The sequence below is a fragment of the Calypte anna genome, chromosome 3 (genome assembly GCF_003957555.1).
Source record: "Calypte anna isolate BGI_N300 chromosome 3, bCalAnn1_v1.p, whole genome shotgun sequence".
Taxonomy (NCBI): domain Eukaryota; kingdom Metazoa; phylum Chordata; class Aves; order Apodiformes; family Trochilidae; genus Calypte; species Calypte anna.
Genome location: NC_044246.1, coordinates 57,631,233 through 57,644,610, shown reverse-complemented (window position 1 = coordinate 57,644,610; position 13,378 = coordinate 57,631,233).

Below are 13,378 nucleotides of genomic sequence, written 5' to 3'. Positions count from 1 at the left end.
GCGTACAGAAAAGTTCTTCACAGATTTGTCTCATCCTTTCTGTTAACTAAAAAATTTCTGAAAGCCACGTTTTCATTTTTGGAGGGACTCAAATGGTGGTCCTTAATTGTTTAGTAAACTCTGGAAAAGGCTCTATGACTGGCTCAGTGCTTCACTAGAGAGAAAATGCAAACCTCTGCATAAAGAAGTAGGAAAGTAGTAAAGAAACCAGTTAGTAGAGAAGTAGAGAAGAAAATGAGCTATAAAAATGCTTCTTCCCTGGAAACAATCCAAAGGAACTGACAGACAAATCTGGGTACAAGTCTGAGGGGCAGAGAGAATCCAGTTGAAAATGGGCCCTTACAGTAGGCTGACCAGGATGGGAGGGTGATGACTGAACTGCTAGGAGCAGTTATTGTCAGGAAGTATTGAAAAGGCCTATTCAGAGACTTTCTTTAGAATTACAGGTAACAGTGCAGAAGGGTGGTCTCTGTGCTCCAGTATGTTTGGTTAATTGTAAAGCTGAGGGAAGGGCTAGGATAGGCAAGGTCACTGACAAAATCTGTTTCAGGATCAAACATGGATTTGAGATTGTAATAAGACACAAGAAGATGACGTCCAGCCCAGTTCCTGTTCAAAATTCTAAAGGCACCTCTGGGCAACTTCCACTCCTGCACTACCTTGAAAGGAAATTATGCTATAATGGAGTCAGCAGAATAAAGTCTGGCCTCTGAGTTGTGCTTCATAAGAGCAGATTGTGAAGCAGCAACAGTTCAGGCTATGTACCTTGAAATTCTGCAATGATGTGAACCTAGAATACTGCTTATAAAAGTTAAATCAATTTAGAGTATTTGTAGCTTTTCTTACTTTCCCATGATAAGATCAGTGTTGCAACTAGCTTTCTGGTTTGCCTTGTCTGTGCTACCTGTAAGCTTTTAGCTGCATTTTCAGAAAAATGTTTAAAATTAAAAGGGCAGCTTCCTCTTACTTTACCATATAGTATTTTCTTGTTTCAGAAATTTCTTAGGCTGGTATGCCTAAGATAGAAATAGAGCTAACACAAGCATGGTCCAAATTAATTTAATTCAGAGCTATTAATCTGTGACATGCAAGGAGGAGGGATGGCTTCTCTGTCCTGGGTGAGGATATTGCTGCCTTTGCTGAATCACACCAAACTAGCCTTCTGCAGCTTTTAGCTTTTACCATGCAGCAATGCACCAATTCTTTTTTTTTTTTTTTTTTTTTTTTTTTTTTGGCTGTGGTCCATCTACCAAGCAGACTGGTGCTTTCAGTCTCCTTCATCCTGGCATATCCTTGGTCAGATGGCAAAACACCCACTCCCAGTGCTTGATTCAGACAGACGGGTTGGGTTTACTTGGCCAGAGCCAAAAAAGAAATAATGTGTTTCTGTAAAACTGCTACTGGCATCAAAATAAGAGGCTTCTTATCGCACGGCATGTCAGGCTCTGATCCTCCTTCTCCTGTCTCCTGCAACCAAAATTGGTAACAGTGTTGAGACGTCAGTCCTGAATCGAGTGCAGCCACTCAGCCTCTCCCTGCTGCTGTGGGTTCGGGCTCCTGCAGGGCTGGGAAGCCCCGGACACCATGCAGGAGTCTGAGCAGCTGGTCCAGACTCTGCAGAGATGCTCTGCATCCTCATCCAGCCCCAGCCCTGCAGGGGGGCAAACACCATTTCTTTTAACTCAGAGGGAAGCAGATAAAGGTTAACTAAAAAAGTAAAACAGATTACATAGAAATTACAGGATAATAATTCTTTCACCAGTTCCCTAAGTTTATATTCAGTTTCATTCTAAGTTGGTTAAATCCAGCAATGTTAATTATTTCTTACAAGGAATATGGCTAAATCTTTTCACATAGTTTGAGCAGGTTCTTGTTAAAGTTACAACAACATAAAGACTTATTTTTTTTTTGAGTTAGTGACTACTCTATATCAAAATGCACTACCCTTAAAATTACTGAAGACATGTGCTGCCTGAATTTCTGAGGAATAAAGCCTCCCACATTTCTTGGGTCTATAAAAAAATAAACTAGCTTCCCCTTTACTACAGGCTGTACAGGTTGAGACCACACATTCCAACATACCCTCAGAAGTGAAATTATTCTACAAATTTAAACTAAATAATTAGAATAAAACAGAGCTAAGAAAAACAAGGCAAAGAACTACTTAACAGATTATTTCTATTCTACGTTCAGGATCCTAAAAGCATTTTAGGCTTTCTGGTGTTCAGCATAGGTCGGGTTAGGACACCTTGATTTTAAGAAATGTTATGCTTTGAAATTCCAGTATCTCTTTTTGGTCACCTAACCAGCACAAGGCACCCCCAGCACTGCTAGCTGTGAAAACCATCCACCCAAGGTTTTGTCAGGGATGCAACAAGTGAGGGTGTTGAGAAAGTCCCTTGTTTGTAAACAAAGCATTTTACAATTCCTTGCGAGACACTATAAGTGAGCCCGTGTTGCATAAAGCTCCTCGGGGATCAGTCGCAGCAGCAGCACACAAAACAAAGTCACTTCTTCTGTTGCACTTTATTCTGTTGTCATGTTAAAAGCAATGAATTTATTTCCCCCCCTCAGCCCTCCCTCAACTACTGCAGCCCTGCAGTAAATCAAAAAAGTAAACTCTCACACTCATTGTGCAGGGCTTACTTCCAGGCCTCTACAGTTTCCACAGTAACTAATTAGAAATTTGCATCTCTAAGAGAGAATTATTTAATACTGATGTAAGCCCTTTTATTCTTTGGAGCTTGGCCTTTTGCTACTCAACTTCTGGTAGATGTTGGGCCTTAAGGTCATACTGTACAAACTCTGAATGTAGGTGGCCCTAGTCTTGCTTTTTTTATTTCGGATGATTCATATCCTGTGAAGAAAATGTCTTGCCAGGTTTTTGTTGAATGGCATAGATTTGAAAGGCAGCACCCAATTCATTTAGTAGCCATTTGTTTTAAACTGTAACATCTTCCCCATTCCTCATTAGCTAACTCTTGTGTAATTGAGTCATGCATTTTTAGCCTTGTTAAACCAGTGGAGTTAGGTCACACTGATGCACCTTTCCCATTAGTTCCATTTGCTGCCCCTGGCTTTCCGCAGCCTTTTATTCCACATGGCAGGAAAGAAAGCCTGGGATACTCCAAGCACACGGACGTGTTTTATAGCTCAGCCATAGGTACTGTAAATCCAAGATACTATCCCACAGTCTCAGAGAAGGGATAAATACGGAGAGAAGAGGAAGCAGGGGCTGCAAATGGAACAAAAGCCTTTCTTCATGTTGACACTAGGAAATGGCTTGGAACAGTTTTTGTCCCAAACTGGCAGGTGCCCCTCACACAGCTGGGCTACCTCAGGCTTCAGCTGGCTACAACAGGCTCTGCATCAGCCTTGCAGGCAGTATGACAGCTCAGGCTCAGAAATTTTTCAGCTTTTGCACTTTCCTACAAATGATCTATTTAAGAAAGAAGAAGCCATCACTGCCCCCTTCTACCATCACATGGATCTTGCCCTTTCCCTCCTGTCCAAGCTGTATACTGATGTACATAAAAGGACTTTAGCAGGGCTCATTTTATAAAATTGTAATCTTAGAATTTTATAATCCTAAAAACGAGTATTATATATTATGTTTAAAACATTACATATCTAACCTAGTCACATGTGTGTATGTATATACATAAGCATACACATGTATGTCTGTAGATCCACATAGGTATATAAAAGATTATAAAGATTATAGTACAAGAGGAACAGGTGTTCTGGTTTCTTCCCTTACAATTATTTCCAAGAAAGTCACCATAACTGAAGAAGAATTATTTTATCATTTTATCAGCCCCCCAAAATAATGATGGGTATCCTGGGTGACACTCCAGATCTATTCTTGGCCAGTACGCAGCTCCAGGAGTCACAAAGAGCTGACGAATAAAACAGGGTCCAAGAGCAGAGGTGCAGCACTCTTTCAGTGCACAATTATGCAGTGCTGCACAAGTTCCTTACCAGAAATGACTTTATTGTATTTCCTGGTATAATGCTATAGTATCTTTGATGGCTTATTCTTTCAAGTGGTTGCACAGCTGCTTTATGAACCTGAGTAAAATTGTGGTACCCACACCATCCTGCAGCAAGGAATTCCACAGTCTAAATACATATTGAAGAAGTCTCCTTTGAAGATATTTTTCCATGGCAAGTATTAGGAGTTAAAGTTTCCCTGCTATTCCTTTCTCCTTACATTGGAAAGAATGCCTAGAGCTTTTATCTTAAATATATTCTTCACTTTGATTGTGATTCATGCCCATTTTTTACTGTCTTTTGTCAAAGACTGGGTCTATATTTAATATTGACATCTTAAGATCAGGATTTGTAGCCCTAGTTCTCACAATCTCATGACTCTTGCTATGACTAAATGATGCAATGCAGTTGTCTACACATAAGCATCTAATCCATTTAAGAGGCTTTAGGGCATCCTGACTGGTTGCCAACTGCTTCTCCAGAAGGAACAGTGTCTCCTTTAACCTTGTGTCAATCTGCCACCCCTTTTTCTGTCCACTGAAGTTCACCTGCAGGCCAGCACCTGTTGATATTTTGAAGAGATTACCAAGATCTGATATTTTTCAATGGCATTTTAAAAGCCTTTGCCTGTTGCAGCCCAGGATTCTGCTCCCTCTTCTACCTCTTACTCTCGAAAGGGAAAACCACACACACAACACCAACTGTTAGAGAAGGAGAAGGATGGGACTGTCAGAATCTGCCAGCCACCTCCTAATAACTCTCTCCTCAGAGTCGATTTGTGACACAAGCAAAAAAAACAACACGTGGAGAGTTCTTCGAGGTTCCTGCATCTCGTCCCATCATGGAATGCACATCTGAAAAGATGCTCCAATAAAGTATTTTTATTGCAGACTATAAGCTAACTCAGTAAAAACTCATTACTATCCAGGCAGGCATTTCAACAGATTAGGTAAGAGCTATGGGAAATGGAGAAGCTTTTACTAGAATTTTTGATATTTTAAATATCTGTGGGGGAAATGCTCCTCTTTTGAATGAACAGCTGGTTTCCTATTCAAAAACAGGTAAGTGTAATAACAGTGCTGAAATTAATCCTAAAATTTAACAACTAAGAACCCCTGTCACTTATTATATGATTATACAAACAACCAGAATGCATCGTTGCTTTCTAATTTTGGTGCCCAAAAGATCTGACTTCATATTTTTAAGTGGGAAAATAACAGTTATATATACATAAATAAACACAGGAGAAGACAGGTACATATGCATACAAAGCCACCCATGTCCACAAATTTCTTATTGACTTGGCTTTATAACTGTTAAGTACATTTTTCTGGTTTTGTTTTGTTTTGTTTTGTTTTTTAAAAAAGGCACTTTCAGGATGAAGCATGGAAAGCAAATGGAAAGAGTTTTTTAGCAATGCATTATTCCAGATGAACAAAGACAGGAACAGTTATTTCTATCTGAGTAGGTGCTGAGTAGCTCTTTGATTCTACCCTGGACATTTCTCTTCTTTCTTAAGAACATTGACTGAAACGGATTTTTCCACGTATGCTTGCAAACAAGTGGCTGTTTGCATAGGCAAATGATCACAATTAAGGCCCCAAATTATCTTTATTTTGGTGTAATTTCTAAAAATCCTTCTTTCCTTCTAAAAAGTCTTGCTTATAACCTGTGCACAGGTAAACTATATGTATCAGACCAGCAAAACCCATCACTTCCTTCTCAGTGAGTAAGAACAGGAAGAATCAAGGAATTACAGTTGTGGCTGCATCCAGATCTTGGCCACTCAGTCAAGGCACAACTGAAGTGGAAGTGGTCCCTGACCTGAGCCAACAGCCTGTCAGTCACCTGGCTGCAACTCCTCAGTCACTGAGAGGTAATAAAATGGGAATTTCCTGTTAAGAGCAACCCCACTTCACACCATTCCACATCCCTCTCCCTGGAGTCACCTCCGTTCCATCCACCTCATTAACACCTGCTTGATGAGAGCAATTAGGTGGTCAGGTAGGTGAGTGGGTGTCAGACAGCAAAGACCATCCAGATTTCTGTGGTCAGGACTACTGAGCCAGGTCCTTAGAGTGAAGCTCAGGCACCTGCACACCAGAGCTAGCAATGGGCTTTACAGCAGAGGGAGAAGGAAATGCATAACTAAGGGCATCTAATTAGATTAGTAGGGTTTTGTGGTTTGGGTGTCCCATAATTCAGTCAATTAAACTATGCTTTAATAGCAGGGTCTTTCATGGCATGTATCCCAAGGCACCACACAAAATAATAAAATTAACAGCTCATGTAATTATTATGGAGAGACAGTTACTGATTTCTAGGTAAGATTTCATGCTTTCCATCATCACTCTAGTGCTGGCCTTGCTGTTACCAGTCCTGTCCTAAGACATTTTCCTGTCTCCAGATCTCCATCTGTTAAATGTAGCCAGAAAGCAGCTTTATAACCCAGATTTAAGGTGTCTCCAAATGACTTCCTTGAAAAATCCAGTTGTTTTCACCCAAAATCTCTGACTTAGGACCTGGCAAGCTACCACCAATCGCAGCACCAGCAAATTTGTTTTTTGGTTTTTTTTTTTTTATTTATTAGTAAGCTCTATTCCTGATAGTGACAACAAAACCCCACTTCTTTAACGTTGCCTGCAATACAGAATTTTTAAATTGCAGAATGCAAAAACTGTCAAAATGTTGTGCAGACACTTGGGGAAGAATTCTCTATGCACTTGAAAATACTGCAGGGCATCTGTATAGTCAGAAAGCAGTTTAGCACTGCAGAAGTTGGCCAGCTTGGTGCAGCTCATCTTGGCACTTGCAGAGAGTACAGTTTCAATCTCTGCAGTGATAATGGGACTTTCTTGTCTCATTTTAAAAGTGGCATATGCAACACAGGACCTTCAAGGAAATTGTATTGGACTTGCATCCTGTGTGATATGGTTAATAATACATTAATATCAATATTATTATTATTATATTAATTTAATAAATTAGGCACTTGACTGTTATTCTTTCAATTTAGTCTGCATCTGAGTGTAAAAGGTACTGAAATTCAAATATGTGCATGCCATGGATTCTAGACATCTTAATCTCAATATAAAATCATCTCTGCACACAGGTGTGGGACGGAAAACTAGACAGAGAAAATTATGTTAAATTTCTGTTGAGTTAAAGACAGCAGTGTATACCATGGCAAATAGAGATATTGTGATGGCTATTGTTTTGGTTTGGTTTGTATTTCTTCTTTCCCTCCCTGAACTGAGTTTAGATTTAAATTAATTCATGACTGTGATGATACCTGGGAGCTCACACTTGAAATGCAAAGTGGACACGGGCATGAAGGTTTCAGCAAGCTGATTCCTGATTTGGGACCTGAAGGGGTTGCTAAAGAAGGTGTGTGAAGCATGCTCTGTTCCTGTGCCATACCACGGTTGTCACGTCTGCTGCCACAGCCCACAGGGCTGTGCTTCTGCCTTGCCACCCATTGCTTGAAAGATGGCCAGTTGCTTTTAATCATGGCCATACTGGGCTGGTTTACAGACTGGGTGCTTTATCTCCTCAAATATTCTCCTAATTGGAGCTATATGCCACAAATTAGCATGCTGCCAGGGCAACCTGGCAGCTGATGCTCTGTTCCAGGATGTTTTCATACCAGAATAGTATGGGATGGCATCTTTAGTGGCTTTAACCTGGGAAAAATCTGGTGTAGACCAGCAGAGCCAAAGACTGATGAGAGTTTGGCTGTGCCAAGGATGCCTCTTAGAGTGTCTCCAAATATTTCACAAGATATCAGCTGCCATAAGGAGGCCTTTATGCAAATTCTTGTTATTACATTACAGTTATGCATTTCAGATAGTTCAAGTTGTCTTGATCTTATTGAGATCCCCAGTATGGCTTACATACATTGTCAGGAGTAACTGCCTGACTAAAATAAACACTCAGGAAATTTTAAACCCAAGCCCTCTAGCTTCTCTTTCCATTTGCTTCTTATCAACAGCCAATATTTAAACTAATTTTCTTTGAGGCCAATACAGTGTGCTCCTCTGCTGCAATCTAATATGCTGTGTGTTCCCTCCCAGCCCCATTTTTTCAGCTGAGTCACAAACCCTTTAACTCATGTTAGGAGTGTGCCCAGCTGCTCCACCTTTGCTGTCCTTGGTGGTATTGTCAGAGGCAACTGAAATGTGCTGTACTGGAGGGCTGGGAAGCAATTCTCTCTAGTTCAGGGCCTGGTGTTCCCGCATCTGGTCAGATGACTTCTGAAACTTGAATTATTTCCTATCAAAAGGATCTGTGTGCTTCCTGTGCCAGAGCTGTGATAAACCTTCCCCAGTCTGCTGTGTGTGACCTAGAGCTCTTTCAGGTCTGCAGCAATATCTGTAAAGTTCAAGATTAAAAAAATCATTATAAGAAAGCAAACAAACATCACAGTCAGGAGAGGAAAAAACCCCAACTGCCTCCTACTCACCACCACGTCGCACAGAAATTATGCTGTTCCTCCTTATAAATAATAGGGGTGTGCAACGTGTCATTCCTATTCAGTGTTTGTGGGTTTTTTGGTGCTTATTGATGCTGCATCTGTTTTGTCAATGCGTCAGCTAATGGAGAAAGTTAATTGTGTTGGTTGTAAGGCCACCTGTCACACACATGCCTCATTTCCATACTAATAGCCCAACAGTGGCAGGCAGTGTACTCCTCTGCAGTAACACACACAGACTCTTTGGCAACCTGGGCCAAATGTGCCTATGCAGCAACTGCAGCCCTCTTCTCTGAATGCCTCCAGTGTTGTGGCAACCCAGCCCTGCATTAACCCCCCACGGACCTCCCCAGCCTGGAGGGGTTTTTTAAACCCTGGCAGGCACACCAGGAGTGATGCTTTAGCATGAAAGGGTGGTGGGTAGAACTCTGCTTCCCCAGCAAGCTGGGTGCCTCTCAACCTCCCCAAACTGGATAAATATTTTGCTCCCTTTGCTCTGTCAAAGGAGGCACCCATCACCAGCAAAGCCTGGCGAGCACTGTCAGTAGTGGTGTTCACATTGGTAGTGAGGACTGGTTGAAAGTCCATCTCTTTTGTCCCTTCTGTTAACATTTTGAACAAGGGAGGCAATGCAGATCAGAGCTGGAGAGTGGAAACGTGCCTGCAGCTGAGGCAGACACAACCACTCTGGGTTGTTGTGGGTCTCAGACTTAAAAAAAATCACTTTGGAGATAGAGTTAATGCCACAAAAGCTAGAATTAATTGATATTTTATATTAGCATATGGGAAAGTGTTCTGCTCATCTACACCAGTCAGAGTTTTTTCTTCTTGCTTCCCAACCCCCCTTTTCAAATAGATTATATCAGCGAAGGGGTTTATTTTGAATGACCCACTATGCTCTTGATGAAAGTCTGTGACTCATTCATCTTTTGCTCTACTCTGCAAAAATCCCTTATAAATATCTGATGGAGTTTCCACTGAAGGCATGCCTCATGAAGGCATACCTGGTAACCCGTTGGCTTAAGGGGAAACTGACCTTCAAGCTTTTCAGATCACTGTAGCTTAAACTAGAAATGCCACATGTGACTATTTGGCTTGCAAATAAATGTCCCATAGGCTAAAAGATGAGCAACAAGTAAGCTGCTATTCCTTTTCACCCTCAATCTGCAAGCATGTTAGATAAAGAAAACAGTTCAGATATAAAGTAGGACTTAATGGTATAAGCCAGTGATGATGTGCCTCCATCATGGTTAGGAAAGCAAACACCTGTGTCTACCATGCATGAAGGAACCAGACAGAACATCTGCTGCTCAGTCCATCTTGGATGCAAAGCCTAGGGAAGGGGAAGTGGGACAGCAGCACCACCCATCAGGCTCTCACCAGGCTGAAAGCAACAGAGTTTCATCTGCAGAACTACAAATTTGCAGGGATTTCCCATTTCTGTGTTGAGCCTCTCCAGAGGTACCTGCAAGTGTTCACAAAAACGCCCGAGAGAGCTCTTCCATGAAAGAAAAAATGTGACTTTTAGAAATTCCATACAAGAACCAAGCCGTTGTACAACTGTTGTAAAGAAATTATAAATAATCATACAATGCCCATGCATGTATTTGTCTGAATATTTTTCTTGCTGGCTTCTCTTACACAGCCATCAGATCACCCGGCTTGCTAAACAGCCCTGCACCCCTTTAAAGAAGATGTCCTAAGTAGTTTGAGGAAGGGTGCACTGGGCCACTGAATGGTCCTTCTTTCATACTGTGTGTCCCATTCTCACTATGGATGGTTTTGTGGAGAACAGTACTTCAAAGTATTTTGGTTTTATTTGTCTTATGTTGGTTGGCTGAGTTAAAACATCAATCAATCAATCAATCATTTATATATGCACACTATAATGCCTCTTTCTGTGCTCCAGTTTCTAAGGGAAGGAAACTGGGTAGCATAAAGCAAGAGGCATAGCTTAATTTCCAATGGGACCTCAGCCTCAGACCCTGTCTGGTCTATGAGGACATAGCCTTGAAGGTAATCAGAGCTTCCAAGCCAGACACACAAGAATCCTTTTGCATTAATACAACTTAATTTTTTTCTCAGAATATTTCTGAATTTTTTTTCCATTAGAGTACAGTCTTAAACATGGACTTCCTCTGTTTCAGACATGAAATTGAAGGTTTAAAACTGAGTCTTTCTGTGATACTGGCACTTTGATTGCTCACTTTAGATCTTATGGCTGTAGATACCACAGTAGCAACACTGCATACCACTTTGACCATATTATGGGGTACAGTTTCCCACTCGTGCTCTTCTGTCTTTTGTATCAAAAGGTTTTCAGGGTGAAGCCTGGCTGTTTCCAGATGCTTGGATAGACCTGAGAAATACCTTTATACACGTGTGTTTATATGTGTGTGTATATACATATATGTATCTATATGAAAGTGATTTATACATGTCTTTATAAACAGTTAACAAACACACAGCATATTTATTAGTACTGAAATAAAATATAACTTCTCAAAATGGTGGAAGAGCTATTTTTACAAAAAGTAGTGTCCAAAAAACCCAATTTTTTTCTCTTTGAACACTTTTCATGCTCTTTCATTTTCTTAAGTATGAAGCCAAAGTTGAAAACCTGCGTTTGGACTTAGTAAAAGTTCTCCCCAAATTTTCCCTCCTCCACCAAGTAATAACACTTTTTTTTTTTGGCATTATTTTTTTCCACAGACACTTTTGCATGTTTCTGAGCAAACACAATAGGTGATACTGTGCTGATGTACCCTTCCAGCATACTGCACGCTGTGTTTTCTTCACAGACTTCCTGAGGTTGCACGATGGCATATATAACCTGGCTCCACACAGTGTCAGTATTGTTCTGGCCCCTTTTTTTTCCCCACATGAGTTTTTTACGCTCAGCATATCTCGGCATTGTGAACTCAACGCTTTCTAAACAAGGGTCCAATTTACCCCTGATTTACCCCTATAAATCAGCTAATAAACCATTGTTGGCACCGGTGCTGTTACACATCATGGTGACAAGGGGGACAGAATATGCTGGTACAGACAGAGGCATTCCAGTGTTGAGTATTATAATGAGCAGGACCCTCCATATTTTAAGGGTACACAAGGGCAGCCTAAAGGGCAAAAGAAAAAACCCTGAATGATAATTTCTATGTGTATGATTTCCACTGCTGCTTCACTTCAGATCCTGCTATCAGCAAACACCAGGTCAAACTAAGGGAAGTAAGTTGTTTGTAAGACGGCTGCTCTACTTCCACTTTCGATCATTCTTTAAAACATCTTCCTTTTAACGATCCTTTAAACTATCCTAAACTATTCCTTTCTGTGTGTTCATCCTTTTACAGCGCAGCGTACTCAGTCAGAAATCACCTGAAGGCACCATCTTGACTCAGGTAAAGAAGCCCTTTATTTTCTTGCATGAAATACCTGTAGCAGAGTTTAAATGAAAGTTGCTTTAATAATGTTGCAATTTTACCTCTGTACCACAGCTGCAAGTGGAGCCTCCACCTGCCACCACACCACCCTCCCCAGGGTAACATTTGCATAGGAAGGGAAGCAAGTAGGAGCCCAGGCCTTCAGGAGGATCAGGAATGTAATTAGGATTTTCTCCTCTCTTGGCCCTGTTGTGCTCATGGAATGTCCCAGTCAGGCGCAATCCCTCAACCAAGGCTTACAGTCATGATACCATTGGGGTCATTAATGATGATGAAGGGCTCCCATCATCTGCTTTTAGTGATTAAAGAAAGCCCAAACTATCCAGCCAGTGTCTGATACCTCAGTTATGTCCTTTCTCTCTTCACCTTTTCCCAAAGAGAAATTTCCTCTGGCACCAAAATCAAGTGAAAGCACAGAAAAGTCTATGATTAACATTTGAGGTAGTTCATTTTTCTCCTGAGGAATCCCTGCCTACAAACATTATAGTTGCTTTAAATAAACCTAGTAATAAAGCAATCATCTAATTGCCCATCCAGCCATATCAGAGAGGACCTGCTAGGTGGTCTGTGGAGCTGTGTCATTAGCAGCTAAACAAGGGGAACCAGCCTGGTGCTTCCTCTTCTTTACGCTGAGCAGGGAAGGCTCAGTCGGGAGAGATGTCTCAGCCAAAGGAAGTGTCAGCCTCTTTTAACACGACATAATGCAGCTCGGGTGCCTGCCAAATCGTAATACGCTGGAACAGACGGAGACGGAGTGCTGAGGGAAGTGTTGTACAAACTCCCTAAGGGTGCAGCACCTAGATGAGAAACTTTCCTGCACTCTCAAGAAATTCTTCAATTTCCATGGCTGAAATAATGTTTTCCTTCTTTTTTTTTTTTTTCTGTTTTGTTTTGTTGGGTTTTGGGGTTTTTTTTCCCTACTTTTCACTTGGCAGGTAGCCTAGCCTGGTGGAGCATCACAGGGTCCTGATGTTACAACACCATGTTTGTTCAGTGAGCAGCGGCAGAAAGATAAATCCTGTTTATGTAAGTTTAATATTGATTGTGTTAAAATAATTCTTTTAAAATGTTTGGGTTAATAGCACTATAAATAATTTCTGGCATTACTAATAATCAATGACAAAAGCAGCATGGTTGGGATATGAAACTTCATACTTCAGGCCTTATAGCAACCTCTGATTTCTCAGTGTCAGGGTGCATCCTCTGCCACCTACTCCTGCTTACCACAGGGCTGCTGTCCTGGAGCATCCAGGGCCAGTCACTGCCACAGAAAGGAGAGGAGAGGAAATGGACCTTGTGTCAGCTACAGTACATAATCGCTGTGTCCTGACAGAGGTGTTCCACTGCCCACAGTAGTCTTGTTCACATCTACTTTTCAGGTATCAATATAGTCTAAGACAATATCTTATAAAAATATGGCATTACACCTTACTAAAGCATAAATACAAAAATTAGAATTTTTACTTCATTGCTG